The 13,285-nt window shown below is 55.1% G+C and overlaps 31 non-coding genes across 31 annotated transcripts; 6 read left to right on the top strand and 25 right to left on the bottom strand.

The window, feature by feature from the left end:
* Positions 1 to 13: 13 nt before the first annotated feature.
* Trnam-cau lies at positions 14 to 86 on the bottom strand. The gene has a single exon. It is a non-coding gene; the product is annotated as a tRNA-Met (tRNA).
* Positions 87 to 466: 380 nt separating this feature from the next.
* Positions 467 to 537, bottom strand: Trnag-gcc. Its single transcript has one exon. It is a non-coding gene; the product is annotated as a tRNA-Gly (tRNA).
* Positions 538 to 862: 325 nt separating this feature from the next.
* Positions 863 to 934, top strand: Trnag-ucc. Its single transcript has one exon. It is a non-coding gene; the product is annotated as a tRNA-Gly (tRNA).
* A 598-nt stretch (positions 935 to 1,532) lies between these two features.
* Positions 1,533 to 1,606, bottom strand: Trnai-aau. Its single transcript has one exon. It is a non-coding gene; the product is annotated as a tRNA-Ile (tRNA).
* Positions 1,607 to 1,804: 198 nt separating this feature from the next.
* Positions 1,805 to 1,876, bottom strand: Trnae-uuc. Its single transcript has one exon. It is a non-coding gene; the product is annotated as a tRNA-Glu (tRNA).
* Positions 1,877 to 2,181: 305 nt separating this feature from the next.
* On the bottom strand, positions 2,182 to 2,254 carry Trnam-cau. The gene has a single exon. It is a non-coding gene; the product is annotated as a tRNA-Met (tRNA).
* A 380-nt stretch (positions 2,255 to 2,634) lies between these two features.
* On the bottom strand, positions 2,635 to 2,705 carry Trnag-gcc. Its single transcript has one exon. It is a non-coding gene; the product is annotated as a tRNA-Gly (tRNA).
* Positions 2,706 to 3,030: 325 nt separating this feature from the next.
* On the top strand, positions 3,031 to 3,102 carry Trnag-ucc. The gene has a single exon. It is a non-coding gene; the product is annotated as a tRNA-Gly (tRNA).
* Positions 3,103 to 3,700: 598 nt separating this feature from the next.
* On the bottom strand, positions 3,701 to 3,774 carry Trnai-aau. Its single transcript has one exon. It is a non-coding gene; the product is annotated as a tRNA-Ile (tRNA).
* Positions 3,775 to 3,972: 198 nt separating this feature from the next.
* Trnae-uuc lies at positions 3,973 to 4,044 on the bottom strand. Its single transcript has one exon. It is a non-coding gene; the product is annotated as a tRNA-Glu (tRNA).
* Positions 4,045 to 4,349: 305 nt separating this feature from the next.
* Positions 4,350 to 4,422, bottom strand: Trnam-cau. The gene has a single exon. It is a non-coding gene; the product is annotated as a tRNA-Met (tRNA).
* A 380-nt stretch (positions 4,423 to 4,802) lies between these two features.
* Positions 4,803 to 4,873, bottom strand: Trnag-gcc. Its single transcript has one exon. It is a non-coding gene; the product is annotated as a tRNA-Gly (tRNA).
* Positions 4,874 to 5,198: 325 nt separating this feature from the next.
* Trnag-ucc lies at positions 5,199 to 5,270 on the top strand. Its single transcript has one exon. It is a non-coding gene; the product is annotated as a tRNA-Gly (tRNA).
* A 598-nt stretch (positions 5,271 to 5,868) lies between these two features.
* Trnai-aau lies at positions 5,869 to 5,942 on the bottom strand. The gene has a single exon. It is a non-coding gene; the product is annotated as a tRNA-Ile (tRNA).
* Positions 5,943 to 6,140: 198 nt separating this feature from the next.
* Positions 6,141 to 6,212, bottom strand: Trnae-uuc. Its single transcript has one exon. It is a non-coding gene; the product is annotated as a tRNA-Glu (tRNA).
* Positions 6,213 to 6,517: 305 nt separating this feature from the next.
* On the bottom strand, positions 6,518 to 6,590 carry Trnam-cau. Its single transcript has one exon. It is a non-coding gene; the product is annotated as a tRNA-Met (tRNA).
* Positions 6,591 to 6,970: 380 nt separating this feature from the next.
* Positions 6,971 to 7,041, bottom strand: Trnag-gcc. Its single transcript has one exon. It is a non-coding gene; the product is annotated as a tRNA-Gly (tRNA).
* A 325-nt stretch (positions 7,042 to 7,366) lies between these two features.
* Trnag-ucc lies at positions 7,367 to 7,438 on the top strand. The gene has a single exon. It is a non-coding gene; the product is annotated as a tRNA-Gly (tRNA).
* Positions 7,439 to 8,036: 598 nt separating this feature from the next.
* Positions 8,037 to 8,110, bottom strand: Trnai-aau. Its single transcript has one exon. It is a non-coding gene; the product is annotated as a tRNA-Ile (tRNA).
* A 198-nt stretch (positions 8,111 to 8,308) lies between these two features.
* Trnae-uuc lies at positions 8,309 to 8,380 on the bottom strand. Its single transcript has one exon. It is a non-coding gene; the product is annotated as a tRNA-Glu (tRNA).
* A 305-nt stretch (positions 8,381 to 8,685) lies between these two features.
* Trnam-cau lies at positions 8,686 to 8,758 on the bottom strand. The gene has a single exon. It is a non-coding gene; the product is annotated as a tRNA-Met (tRNA).
* Positions 8,759 to 9,138: 380 nt separating this feature from the next.
* Trnag-gcc lies at positions 9,139 to 9,209 on the bottom strand. Its single transcript has one exon. It is a non-coding gene; the product is annotated as a tRNA-Gly (tRNA).
* A 325-nt stretch (positions 9,210 to 9,534) lies between these two features.
* Positions 9,535 to 9,606, top strand: Trnag-ucc. Its single transcript has one exon. It is a non-coding gene; the product is annotated as a tRNA-Gly (tRNA).
* Positions 9,607 to 10,204: 598 nt separating this feature from the next.
* On the bottom strand, positions 10,205 to 10,278 carry Trnai-aau. The gene has a single exon. It is a non-coding gene; the product is annotated as a tRNA-Ile (tRNA).
* A 198-nt stretch (positions 10,279 to 10,476) lies between these two features.
* Positions 10,477 to 10,548, bottom strand: Trnae-uuc. Its single transcript has one exon. It is a non-coding gene; the product is annotated as a tRNA-Glu (tRNA).
* Positions 10,549 to 10,853: 305 nt separating this feature from the next.
* Positions 10,854 to 10,926, bottom strand: Trnam-cau. The gene has a single exon. It is a non-coding gene; the product is annotated as a tRNA-Met (tRNA).
* Positions 10,927 to 11,306: 380 nt separating this feature from the next.
* On the bottom strand, positions 11,307 to 11,377 carry Trnag-gcc. Its single transcript has one exon. It is a non-coding gene; the product is annotated as a tRNA-Gly (tRNA).
* A 325-nt stretch (positions 11,378 to 11,702) lies between these two features.
* On the top strand, positions 11,703 to 11,774 carry Trnag-ucc. The gene has a single exon. It is a non-coding gene; the product is annotated as a tRNA-Gly (tRNA).
* Positions 11,775 to 12,372: 598 nt separating this feature from the next.
* Positions 12,373 to 12,446, bottom strand: Trnai-aau. Its single transcript has one exon. It is a non-coding gene; the product is annotated as a tRNA-Ile (tRNA).
* Positions 12,447 to 12,644: 198 nt separating this feature from the next.
* Positions 12,645 to 12,716, bottom strand: Trnae-uuc. The gene has a single exon. It is a non-coding gene; the product is annotated as a tRNA-Glu (tRNA).
* A 305-nt stretch (positions 12,717 to 13,021) lies between these two features.
* On the bottom strand, positions 13,022 to 13,094 carry Trnam-cau. The gene has a single exon. It is a non-coding gene; the product is annotated as a tRNA-Met (tRNA).
* Positions 13,095 to 13,285: the final 191 nt, after the last annotated feature.

The following is a 13,285-nucleotide window of genomic DNA, read 5'->3' as shown; positions in this document are numbered from 1 at the left end:
ACAGAAAATTAAATGCCCCGGGTGAGGATCGAACTCACGACCTTAAGATTATGAGACTTACGCGCTGCCTACTGCGCTACCGAGGCACGGGTGCACCACTGGTCCTGGAAACTGGGTAAATACCGTACCCAATATTAGACGTAGAGACACTGTACTTCCTGGGTAACGTGTTCTGTTGCTACACGCGCACTGCCGGCCCAGTTGATTGCGGTGTTGCTGCAGCTGTTGCAACGATAGGCAGCACTCCTTGTCGTTAAAGCTCAGTGCCTCGGAGGCACCTGGACACAGCAACTTGTGAGGCCAAGCCGACGCTAGTCTGCAGAACATCATGCGAGCGTCCTAGTGGGGACCGGCGAGTGCTGCGTTCTCGGTTCTTCTCAAGGGAATCCAGCTATATATTCTTGCGGATCGTGCATCTCAAGCGCGCAAGCCACACGGCAGCATTATCGCGGGAAAAGCAAAATGATGCATCGGCCGGGAATCGAACCCGGGCCGCCCGCGTGGCAGGCGAGCATTCTACCACTGAACCACCGATGCTGGGGCCAGCGGCAACTTCACGCTGCTTCCCGAGCAGATGTCTCAAGGGAAAGTGGGACTGCCGTCAAGCGCCGTAGCATTCTGTGGAGAAGATGCTGCAGACGCTGAATCCTGCACTGCACTGCTTAAAAATGCCGCCAGAACGCGGTCCTCGCCGGCGCCGACTCTTGCCAAAGGATGCGAAATGTGCGCGGATACGCTGTCCGAATGCGTCTGGATGTGCTCCCCTAGCCTACCTCGAAATGCGCCTGCCAGGTACGATCACCTTCGGCCGCTGCCGACAGGCGGGAAGCCGACACAGCGCGGAGGCGGGGCGCTCGCTTGTGCGGTGGTGGTGTAATGGTCAGCATAGTTGCCTTCCAAGCAGTTGATCCGGGTTCGATTCCCGGCCACCGCAGCAGGCTTTTAATTTCGCGTATGAGTACTTTTGCCACGCGCTCTTAAATTATTGTTTTTCCGGCCTCCTACTCGCTGCATACCAGCCCTTAGTGTGTCTCGACTTGTCTCGACTTTGCTCGGCTGACGCGAGAGCTGACGCTCTCAAATCGGCCTATATCAAAACGACAAGCACGAGAAACGACTGAGAGAGGTAAAGAGAGGTGAGGCTAGGCGATGGACACACAGCACGCCCCCTTCATTTCACGGTGGCGTCTCCCTGACCGAATCGGGCTGCAGCTCCGAAAACTAAGGAGAAACAAAAATAGGAAGTAAAACTGCCAATAGTACCCTGTGTTCCCATGCGCTCACCCGCCCAAGTACTGACAGGGGCCAAAGTGGTTGCGCATCGGCAATCGGACATTTTCTTTCATTTTCTCTTTATCGGTTGAGAACCAGTGTATTCAAGATATTATGGCCATTGCCGAGTGAATGATGTAGCGCTTCCCGACGAGTCGGGTTCGGATCCTCTGTCAACTTCCACGCAGGGTGATGATCTTTTGGTCATCACACTCGCCAGCTGAAATCGGCGCTGCCTTTTCGTAGTAGTAAAAGAGCAGTGGCCCGTGGGGGGATCGAACCCACGACCTTCGCGTTATTAGCACGACGCTCTAACCAACTGAGCTAACGGGCCCCAGCAGATGCAGTTGCTCAGCCCTACGCTGGAAACTGGTGGCATGAAGCCGTACACCATTTCTATGGTCGTCGTGCGTCTGCTTCCCTAGTCTATATTCTGCTGACGGTCACGAAACAGTAGCTATATTGCGAGCAGGACGGGAAACGGCCGCTCGGACAGCTCAAACTTGTCACGACTCGTGTGGAAAAAATTCCGTTCCGGTACCGGGAATCGAACCCGGGCCTCGTGGGTGAAAACCAGGTATCCTAGCCACTAGACCACACCGGATGCGGCCGTTTCGTTCGACCGTTCGTACGGTCGCTTGTCGCATTTCGTGTCGAGTGCCGCGTCGGCGCCCTTCTCTCTTTGCGAGCATCTTTGCACAGACTGACTGGCAAGGCGCGCACCTCAAACGCCGCAGAGCAATGCTTTTGGCTTCATGCTCTGCTGGGAGAAGAGGAAAAGGGAAGCTGTAAGTAGCAATAACAGGAGGTAAACATTTTCCCGCTGAAGCGTTGAAAAGTTGTGGATAACAAACAAGAACTACGTTGGCGCCCTAGCAACAGCGCCACCATCAGTCACAGAAAATTAAATGCCCCGGGTGAGGATCGAACTCACGACCTTAAGATTATGAGACTTACGCGCTGCCTACTGCGCTACCGAGGCACGGGTGCACCACTGGTCCTGGAAACTGGGTAAATACCGTACCCAATATTAGACGTAGAGACACTGTACTTCCTGGGTAACGTGTTCTGTTGCTACACGCGCACTGCCGGCCCAGTTGATTGCGGTGTTGCTGCAGCTGTTGCAACGATAGGCAGCACTCCTTGTCGTTAAAGCTCAGTGCCTCGGAGGCACCTGGACACAGCAACTTGTGAGGCCAAGCCGACGCTAGTCTGCAGAACATCATGCGAGCGTCCTAGTGGGGACCGGCGAGTGCTGCGTTCTCGGTTCTTCTCAAGGGAATCCAGCTATATATTCTTGCGGATCGTGCATCTCAAGCGCGCAAGCCACACGGCAGCATTATCGCGGGAAAAGCAAAATGATGCATCGGCCGGGAATCGAACCCGGGCCGCCCGCGTGGCAGGCGAGCATTCTACCACTGAACCACCGATGCTGGGGCCAGCGGCAACTTCACGCTGCTTCCCGAGCAGATGTCTCAAGGGAAAGTGGGACTGCCGTCAAGCGCCGTAGCATTCTGTGGAGAAGATGCTGCAGACGCTGAATCCTGCACTGCACTGCTTAAAAATGCCGCCAGAACGCGGTCCTCGCCGGCGCCGACTCTTGCCAAAGGATGCGAAATGTGCGCGGATACGCTGTCCGAATGCGTCTGGATGTGCTCCCCTAGCCTACCTCGAAATGCGCCTGCCAGGTACGATCACCTTCGGCCGCTGCCGACAGGCGGGAAGCCGACACAGCGCGGAGGCGGGGCGCTCGCTTGTGCGGTGGTGGTGTAATGGTCAGCATAGTTGCCTTCCAAGCAGTTGATCCGGGTTCGATTCCCGGCCACCGCAGCAGGCTTTTAATTTCGCGTATGAGTACTTTTGCCACGCGCTCTTAAATTATTGTTTTTCCGGCCTCCTACTCGCTGCATACCAGCCCTTAGTGTGTCTCGACTTGTCTCGACTTTGCTCGGCTGACGCGAGAGCTGACGCTCTCAAATCGGCCTATATCAAAACGACAAGCACGAGAAACGACTGAGAGAGGTAAAGAGAGGTGAGGCTAGGCGATGGACACACAGCACGCCCCCTTCATTTCACGGTGGCGTCTCCCTGACCGAATCGGGCTGCAGCTCCGAAAACTAAGGAGAAACAAAAATAGGAAGTAAAACTGCCAATAGTACCCTGTGTTCCCATGCGCTCACCCGCCCAAGTACTGACAGGGGCCAAAGTGGTTGCGCATCGGCAATCGGACATTTTCTTTCATTTTCTCTTTATCGGTTGAGAACCAGTGTATTCAAGATATTATGGCCATTGCCGAGTGAATGATGTAGCGCTTCCCGACGAGTCGGGTTCGGATCCTCTGTCAACTTCCACGCAGGGTGATGATCTTTTGGTCATCACACTCGCCAGCTGAAATCGGCGCTGCCTTTTCGTAGTAGTAAAAGAGCAGTGGCCCGTGGGGGGATCGAACCCACGACCTTCGCGTTATTAGCACGACGCTCTAACCAACTGAGCTAACGGGCCCCAGCAGATGCAGTTGCTCAGCCCTACGCTGGAAACTGGTGGCATGAAGCCGTACACCATTTCTATGGTCGTCGTGCGTCTGCTTCCCTAGTCTATATTCTGCTGACGGTCACGAAACAGTAGCTATATTGCGAGCAGGACGGGAAACGGCCGCTCGGACAGCTCAAACTTGTCACGACTCGTGTGGAAAAAATTCCGTTCCGGTACCGGGAATCGAACCCGGGCCTCCTGGGTGAAAGCCAGGTATCCTAGCCACTAGACCACACCGGATGCGGCCGTTTCGTTCGACCGTTCGTACGGTCGCTTGTCGCATTTCGTGTCGAGTGCCGCGTCGGCGCCCTTCTCTCTTTGCGAGCATCTTTGCACAGACTGACTGGCAAGGCGCGCACCTCAAACGCCGCAGAGCAATGCTTTTGGCTTCATGCTCTGCTGGGAGAAGAGGAAAAGGGAAGCTGTAAGTAGCAATAACAGGAGGTAAACATTTTCCCGCTGAAGCGTTGAAAAGTTGTGGATAACAAACAAGAACTACGTTGGCGCCCTAGCAACAGCGCCACCATCAGTCACAGAAAATTAAATGCCCCGGGTGAGGATCGAACTCACGACCTTAAGATTATGAGACTTACGCGCTGCCTACTGCGCTACCGAGGCACGGGTGCACCACTGGTCCTGGAAACTGGGTAAATACCGTACCCAATATTAGACGTAGAGACACTGTACTTCCTGGGTAACGTGTTCTGTTGCTACACGCGCACTGCCGGCCCAGTTGATTGCGGTGTTGCTGCAGCTGTTGCAACGATAGGCAGCACTCCTTGTCGTTAAAGCTCAGTGCCTCGGAGGCACCTGGACACAGCAACTTGTGAGGCCAAGCCGACGCTAGTCTGCAGAACATCATGCGAGCGTCCTAGTGGGGACCGGCGAGTGCTGCGTTCTCGGTTCTTCTCAAGGGAATCCAGCTATATATTCTTGCGGATCGTGCATCTCAAGCGCGCAAGCCACACGGCAGCATTATCGCGGGAAAAGCAAAATGATGCATCGGCCGGGAATCGAACCCGGGCCGCCCGCGTGGCAGGCGAGCATTCTACCACTGAACCACCGATGCTGGGGCCAGCGGCAACTTCACGCTGCTTCCCGAGCAGATGTCTCAAGGGAAAGTGGGACTGCCGTCAAGCGCCGTAGCATTCTGTGGAGAAGATGCTGCAGACGCTGAATCCTGCACTGCACTGCTTAAAAATGCCGCCAGAACGCGGTCCTCGCCGGCGCCGACTCTTGCCAAAGGATGCGAAATGTGCGCGGATACGCTGTCCGAATGCGTCTGGATGTGCTCCCCTAGCCTACCTCGAAATGCGCCTGCCAGGTACGATCACCTTCGGCCGCTGCCGACAGGCGGGAAGCCGACACAGCGCGGAGGCGGGGCGCTCGCTTGTGCGGTGGTGGTGTAATGGTCAGCATAGTTGCCTTCCAAGCAGTTGATCCGGGTTCGATTCCCGGCCACCGCAGCAGGCTTTTAATTTCGCGTATGAGTACTTTTGCCACGCGCTCTTAAATTATTGTTTTTCCGGCCTCCTACTCGCTGCATACCAGCCCTTAGTGTGTCTCGACTTGTCTCGACTTTGCTCGGCTGACGCGAGAGCTGACGCTCTCAAATCGGCCTATATCAAAACGACAAGCACGAGAAACGACTGAGAGAGGTAAAGAGAGGTGAGGCTAGGCGATGGACACACAGCACGCCCCCTTCATTTCACGGTGGCGTCTCCCTGACCGAATCGGGCTGCAGCTCCGAAAACTAAGGAGAAACAAAAATAGGAAGTAAAACTGCCAATAGTACCCTGTGTTCCCATGCGCTCACCCGCCCAAGTACTGACAGGGGCCAAAGTGGTTGCGCATCGGCAATCGGACATTTTCTTTCATTTTCTCTTTATCGGTTGAGAACCAGTGTATTCAAGATATTATGGCCATTGCCGAGTGAATGATGTAGCGCTTCCCGACGAGTCGGGTTCGGATCCTCTGTCAACTTCCACGCAGGGTGATGATCTTTTGGTCATCACACTCGCCAGCTGAAATCGGCGCTGCCTTTTCGTAGTAGTAAAAGAGCAGTGGCCCGTGGGGGGATCGAACCCACGACCTTCGCGTTATTAGCACGACGCTCTAACCAACTGAGCTAACGGGCCCCAGCAGATGCAGTTGCTCAGCCCTACGCTGGAAACTGGTGGCATGAAGCCGTACACCATTTCTATGGTCGTCGTGCGTCTGCTTCCCTAGTCTATATTCTGCTGACGGTCACGAAACAGTAGCTATATTGCGAGCAGGACGGGAAACGGCCGCTCGGACAGCTCAAACTTGTCACGACTCGTGTGGAAAAAATTCCGTTCCGGTACCGGGAATCGAACCCGGGCCTCCTGGGTGAAAGCCAGGTATCCTAGCCACTAGACCACACCGGATGCGGCCGTTTCGTTCGACCGTTCGTACGGTCGCTTGTCGCATTTCGTGTCGAGTGCCGCGTCGGCGCCCTTCTCTCTTTGCGAGCATCTTTGCACAGACTGACTGGCAAGGCGCGCACCTCAAACGCCGCAGAGCAATGCTTTTGGCTTCATGCTCTGCTGGGAGAAGAGGAAAAGGGAAGCTGTAAGTAGCAATAACAGGAGGTAAACATTTTCCCGCTGAAGCGTTGAAAAGTTGTGGATAACAAACAAGAACTACGTTGGCGCCCTAGCAACAGCGCCACCATCAGTCACAGAAAATTAAATGCCCCGGGTGAGGATCGAACTCACGACCTTAAGATTATGAGACTTACGCGCTGCCTACTGCGCTACCGAGGCACGGGTGCACCACTGGTCCTGGAAACTGGGTAAATACCGTACCCAATATTAGACGTAGAGACACTGTACTTCCTGGGTAACGTGTTCTGTTGCTACACGCGCACTGCCGGCCCAGTTGATTGCGGTGTTGCTGCAGCTGTTGCAACGATAGGCAGCACTCCTTGTCGTTAAAGCTCAGTGCCTCGGAGGCACCTGGACACAGCAACTTGTGAGGCCAAGCCGACGCTAGTCTGCAGAACATCATGCGAGCGTCCTAGTGGGGACCGGCGAGTGCTGCGTTCTCGGTTCTTCTCAAGGGAATCCAGCTATATATTCTTGCGGATCGTGCATCTCAAGCGCGCAAGCCACACGGCAGCATTATCGCGGGAAAAGCAAAATGATGCATCGGCCGGGAATCGAACCCGGGCCGCCCGCGTGGCAGGCGAGCATTCTACCACTGAACCACCGATGCTGCGGCCAGCGGCAACTTCACGCTGCTTCCCGAGCAGATGTCTCAAGGGAAAGTGGGACTGCCGTCAAGCGCCGTAGCATTCTGTGGAGAAGATGCTGCAGACGCTGAATCCTGCACTGCACTGCTTAAAAATGCCGCCAGAACGCGGTCCTCGCCGGCGCCGACTCTTGCCAAAGGATGCGAAATGTGCGCGGATACGCTGTCCGAATGCGTCTGGATGTGCTCCCCTAGCCTACCTCGAAATGCGCCTGCCAGGTACGATCACCTTCGGCCGCTGCCGACAGGCGGGAAGCCGACACAGCGCGGAGGCGGGGCGCTCGCTTGTGCGGTGGTGGTGTAATGGTCAGCATAGTTGCCTTCCAAGCAGTTGATCCGGGTTCGATTCCCGGCCACCGCAGCAGGCTTTTAATTTCGCGTATGAGTACTTTTGCCACGCGCTCTTAAATTATTGTTTTTCCGGCCTCCTACTCGCTGCATACCAGCCCTTAGTGTGTCTCGACTTGTCTCGACTTTGCTCGGCTGACGCGAGAGCTGACGCTCTCAAATCGGCCTATATCAAAACGACAAGCACGAGAAACGACTGAGAGAGGTAAAGAGAGGTGAGGCTAGGCGATGGACACACAGCACGCCCCCTTCATTTCACGGTGGCGTCTCCCTGACCGAATCGGGCTGCAGCTCCGAAAACTAAGGAGAAACAAAAATAGGAAGTAAAACTGCCAATAGTACCCTGTGTTCCCATGCGCTCACCCGCCCAAGTACTGACAGGGGCCAAAGTGGTTGCGCATCGGCAATCGGACATTTTCTTTCATTTTCTCTTTATCGGTTGAGAACCAGTGTATTCAAGATATTATGGCCATTGCCGAGTGAATGATGTAGCGCTTCCCGACGAGTCGGGTTCGGATCCTCTGTCAACTTCCACGCAGGGTGATGATCTTTTGGTCATCACACTCGCCAGCTGAAATCGGCGCTGCCTTTTCGTAGTAGTAAAAGAGCAGTGGCCCGTGGGGGGATCGAACCCACGACCTTCGCGTTATTAGCACGACGCTCTAACCAACTGAGCTAACGGGCCCCAGCAGATGCAGTTGCTCAGCCCTACGCTGGAAACTGGTGGCATGAAGCCGTACACCATTTCTATGGTCGTCGTGCGTCTGCTTCCCTAGTCTATATTCTGCTGACGGTCACGAAACAGTAGCTATATTGCGAGCAGGACGGGAAACGGCCGCTCGGACAGCTCAAACTTGTCACGACTCGTGTGGAAAAAATTCCGTTCCGGTACCGGGAATCGAACCCGGGCCTCCTGGGTGAAAGCCAGGTATCCTAGCCACTAGACCACACCGGATGCGGCCGTTTCGTTCGACCGTTCGTACGGTCGCTTGTCGCATTTCGTGTCGAGTGCCGCGTCGGCGCCCTTCTCTCTTTGCGAGCATCTTTGCACAGACTGACTGGCAAGGCGCGCACCTCAAACGCCGCAGAGCAATGCTTTTGGCTTCATGCTCTGCTGGGAGAAGAGGAAAAGGGAAGCTGTAAGTAGCAATAACAGGAGGTAAACATTTTCCCGCTGAAGCGTTGAAAAGTTGTGGATAACAAACAAGAACTACGTTGGCGCCCTAGCAACAGCGCCACCATCAGTCACAGAAAATTAAATGCCCCGGGTGAGGATCGAACTCACGACCTTAAGATTATGAGACTTACGCGCTGCCTACTGCGCTACCGAGGCACGGGTGCACCACTGGTCCTGGAAACTGGGTAAATACCGTACCCAATATTAGACGTAGAGACACTGTACTTCCTGGGTAACGTGTTCTGTTGCTACACGCGCACTGCCGGCCCAGTTGATTGCGGTGTTGCTGCAGCTGTTGCAACGATAGGCAGCACTCCTTGTCGTTAAAGCTCAGTGCCTCGGAGGCACCTGGACACAGCAACTTGTGAGGCCAAGCCGACGCTAGTCTGCAGAACATCATGCAAGCGTCCTAGTGGGGACCGGCGAGTGCTGCGTTCTCGGTTCTTCTCAAGGGAATCCAGCTATATATTCTTGCGGATCGTGCATCTCAAGCGCGCAAGCCACACGGCAGCATTATCGCGGGAAAAGCAAAATGATGCATCGGCCGGGAATCGAACCCGGGCCGCCCGCGTGGCAGGCGAGCATTCTACCACTGAACCACCGATGCTGGGGCCAGCGGCAACTTCACGCTGCTTCCCGAGCAGATGTCTCAAGGGAAAGTGGGACTGCCGTCAAGCGCCGTAGCATTCTGTGGAGAAGATGCTGCAGACGCTGAATCCTGCACTGCACTGCTTAAAAATGCCGCCAGAACGCGGTCCTCGCCGGCGCCGACTCTTGCCAAAGGATGCGAAATGTGCGCGGATACGCTGTCCGAATGCGTCTGGATGTGCTCCCCTAGCCTACCTCGAAATGCGCCTGCCAGGTACGATCACCTTCGGCCGCTGCCGACAGGCGGGAAGCCGACACAGCGCGGAGGCGGGGCGCTCGCTTGTGCGGTGGTGGTGTAATGGTCAGCATAGTTGCCTTCCAAGCAGTTGATCCGGGTTCGATTCCCGGCCACCGCAGCAGGCTTTTAATTTCGCGTATGAGTACTTTTGCCACGCGCTCTTAAATTATTGTTTTTCCGGCCTCCTACTCGCTGCATACCAGCCCTTAGTGTGTCTCGACTTGTCTCGACTTTGCTCGGCTGACGCGAGAGCTGACGCTCTCAAATCGGCCTATATCAAAACGACAAGCACGAGAAACGACTGAGAGAGGTAAAGAGAGGTGAGGCTAGGCGATGGACACACAGCACGCCCCCTTCATTTCACGGTGGCGTCTCCCTGACCGAATCGGGCTGCAGCTCCGAAAACTAAGGAGAAACAAAAATAGGAAGTAAAACTGCCAATAGTACCCTGTGTTCCCATGCGCTCACCCGCCCAAGTACTGACAGGGGCCAAAGTGGTTGCGCATCGGCAATCGGACATTTTCTTTCATTTTCTCTTTATCGGTTGAGAACCAGTGTATTCAAGATATTATGGCCATTGCCGAGTGAATGATGTAGCGCTTCCCGACGAGTCGGGTTCGGATCCTCTGTCAACTTCCACGCAGGGTGATGATCTTTTGGTCATCACACTCGCCAGCTGAAATCGGCGCTGCCTTTTCGTAGTAGTAAAAGAGCAGTGGCCCGTGGGGGGATCGAACCCACGACCTTCGCGTTATTAGCACGACGCTCTAACCAACTGAGCTAACGGGCCCCAGCAGATGCAGTTGCTCAGCCCTACGCTGGAAACTGGTGGCATGAAGCCGTACACCATTTCTATGGTCGTCGTGCGTCTGCTTCCCTAGTCTATATTCTGCTGACGGTCACGAAACAGTAGCTATATTGCGAGCAGGACGGGAAACGGCCGCTCGGACAGCTCAAACTTGTCACGACTCGTGTGGAAAAAATTCCGTTCCGGTACCGGGAATCGAACCCGGGCCTCCTGGGTGAAAGCCAGGTATCCTAGCCACTAGACCACACCGGATGCGGCCGTTTCGTTCGACCGTTCGTACGGTCGCTTGTCGCATTTCGTGTCGAGTGCCGCGTCGGCGCCCTTCTCTCTTTGCGAGCATCTTTGCACAGACTGACTGGCAAGGCGCGCACCTCAAACGCCGCAGAGCAATGCTTTTGGCTTCATGCTCTGCTGGGAGAAGAGGAAAAGGGAAGCTGTAAGTAGCAATAACAGGAGGTAAACATTTTCCCGCTGAAGCGTTGAAAAGTTGTGGATAACAAACAAGAACTACGTTGGCGCCCTAGCAACAGCGCCACCATCAGTCACAGAAAATTAAATGCCCCGGGTGAGGATCGAACTCACGACCTTAAGATTATGAGACTTACGCGCTGCCTACTGCGCTACCGAGGCACGGGTGCACCACTGGTCCTGGAAACTGGGTAAATACCGTACCCAATATTAGACGTAGAGACACTGTACTTCCTGGGTAACGTGTTCTGTTGCTACACGCGCACTGCCGGCCCAGTTGATTGCGGTGTTGCTGCAGCTGTTGCAACGATAGGCAGCACTCCTTGTCGTTAAAGCTCAGTGCCTCGGAGGCACCTGGACACAGCAACTTGTGAGGCCAAGCCGACGCTAGTCTGCAGAACATCATGCGAGCGTCCTAGTGGGGACCGGCGAGTGCTGCGTTCTCGGTTCTTCTCAAGGGAATCCAGCTATATATTCTTGCGGATCGTGCATCTCAAGCGCGCAAGCCACACGGCAGCATTATCGCGGGAAAAGCAAAATGATGCATCGGCCGGGAATCGAACCCGGGCCGCCCGCGTGGCAGGCGAGCATTCTACCACTGAACCACCGATGCTGGGGCCAGCGGCAACTTCACGCTGCTTCCCGAGCAGATGTCTCAAGGGAAAGTGGGACTGCCGTCAAGCGCCGTAGCATTCTGTGGAGAAGATGCTGCAGACGCTGAATCCTGCACTGCACTGCTTAAAAATGCCGCCAGAACGCGGTCCTCGCCGGCGCCGACTCTTGCCAAAGGATGCGAAATGTGCGCGGATACGCTGTCCGAATGCGTCTGGATGTGCTCCCCTAGCCTACCTCGAAATGCGCCTGCCAGGTACGATCACCTTCGGCCGCTGCCGACAGGCGGGAAGCCGACACAGCGCGGAGGCGGGGCGCTCGCTTGTGCGGTGGTGGTGTAATGGTCAGCATAGTTGCCTTCCAAGCAGTTGATCCGGGTTCGATTCCCGGCCACCGCAGCAGGCTTTTAATTTCGCGTATGAGTACTTTTGCCACGCGCTCTTAAATTATTGTTTTTCCGGCCTCCTACTCGCTGCATACCAGCCCTTAGTGTGTCTCGACTTGTCTCGACTTTGCTCGGCTGACGCGAGAGCTGACGCTCTCAAATCGGCCTATATCAAAACGACAAGCACGAGAAACGACTGAGAGAGGTAAAGAGAGGTGAGGCTAGGCGATGGACACACAGCACGCCCCCTTCATTTCACGGTGGCGTCTCCCTGACCGAATCGGGCTGCAGCTCCGAAAACTAAGGAGAAACAAAAATAGGAAGTAAAACTGCCAATAGTACCCTGTGTTCCCATGCGCTCACCCGCCCAAGTACTGACAGGGGCCAAAGTGGTTGCGCATCGGCAATCGGACATTTTCTTTCATTTTCTCTTTATCGGTTGAGAACCAGTGTATTCAAGATATTATGGCCATTGCCGAGTGAATGATGTAGCGCTTCCCGACGAGTCGGGTTCGGATCCTCTGTCAACTTCCACGCAGGGTGATGATCTTTTGGTCATCACACTCGCCAGCTGAAATCGGCGCTGCCTTTTCGTAGTAGTAAAAGAGCAGTGGCCCGTGGGGGGATCGAACCCACGACCTTCGCGTTATTAGCACGACGCTCTAACCAACTGAGCTAACGGGCCCCAGCAGATGCAGTTGCTCAGCCCTACGCTGGAAACTGGTGGCATGAAGCCGTACACCATTTCTATGGTCGTCGTGCGTCTGCTTCCCTAGTCTATATTCTGCTGACGGTCACGAAACAGTAGCTATATTGCGAGCAGGACGGGAAACGGCCGCTCGGACAGCTCAAACTTGTCACGACTCGTGTGGAAAAAATTCCGTTCCGGTACCGGGAATCGAACCCGGGCCTCCTGGGTGAAAGCCAGGTATCCTAGCCACTAGACCACACCGGATGCGGCCGTTTCGTTCGACCGTTCGTACGGTCGCTTGTCGCATTTCGTGTCGAGTGCCGCGTCGGCGCCCTTCTCTCTTTGCGAGCATCTTTGCACAGACTGACTGGCAAGGCGCGCACCTCAAACGCCGCAGAGCAATGCTTTTGGCTTCATGCTCTGCTGGGAGAAGAGGAAAAGGGAAGCTGTAAGTAGCAATAACAGGAGGTAAACATTTTCCCGCTGAAGCGTTGAAAAGTTGTGGATAACAAACAAGAACTACGTTGGCGCCCTAGCAACAGCGCCACCATCAGTCACAGAAAATTAAATGCCCCGGGTGAGGATCGAACTCACGACCTTAAGATTATGAGACTTACGCGCTGCCTACTGCGCTACCGAGGCACGGGTGCACCACTGGTCCTGGAAACTGGGTAAATACCGTACCCAATATTAGACGTAGAGACACTGTACTTCCTGGGTAACGTGTTCTGTTGCTACACGCGCACTGCCGGCCCAGTTGATTGCGGTGTTGCTGCAGCTGTTGCAACGATAGGCAGCACTCCTTGTCGTTAAAGCTCAGTGCCTCGGAGGCA

The sequence above is a fragment of the Schistocerca piceifrons genome, unplaced genomic scaffold, assembly GCF_021461385.2.
Source record: "Schistocerca piceifrons isolate TAMUIC-IGC-003096 unplaced genomic scaffold, iqSchPice1.1 HiC_scaffold_579, whole genome shotgun sequence".
NCBI lineage: Eukaryota > Metazoa > Arthropoda > Insecta > Orthoptera > Acrididae > Schistocerca > Schistocerca piceifrons.
This window is presented reverse-complemented; position numbering and strand designations above follow the sequence as displayed.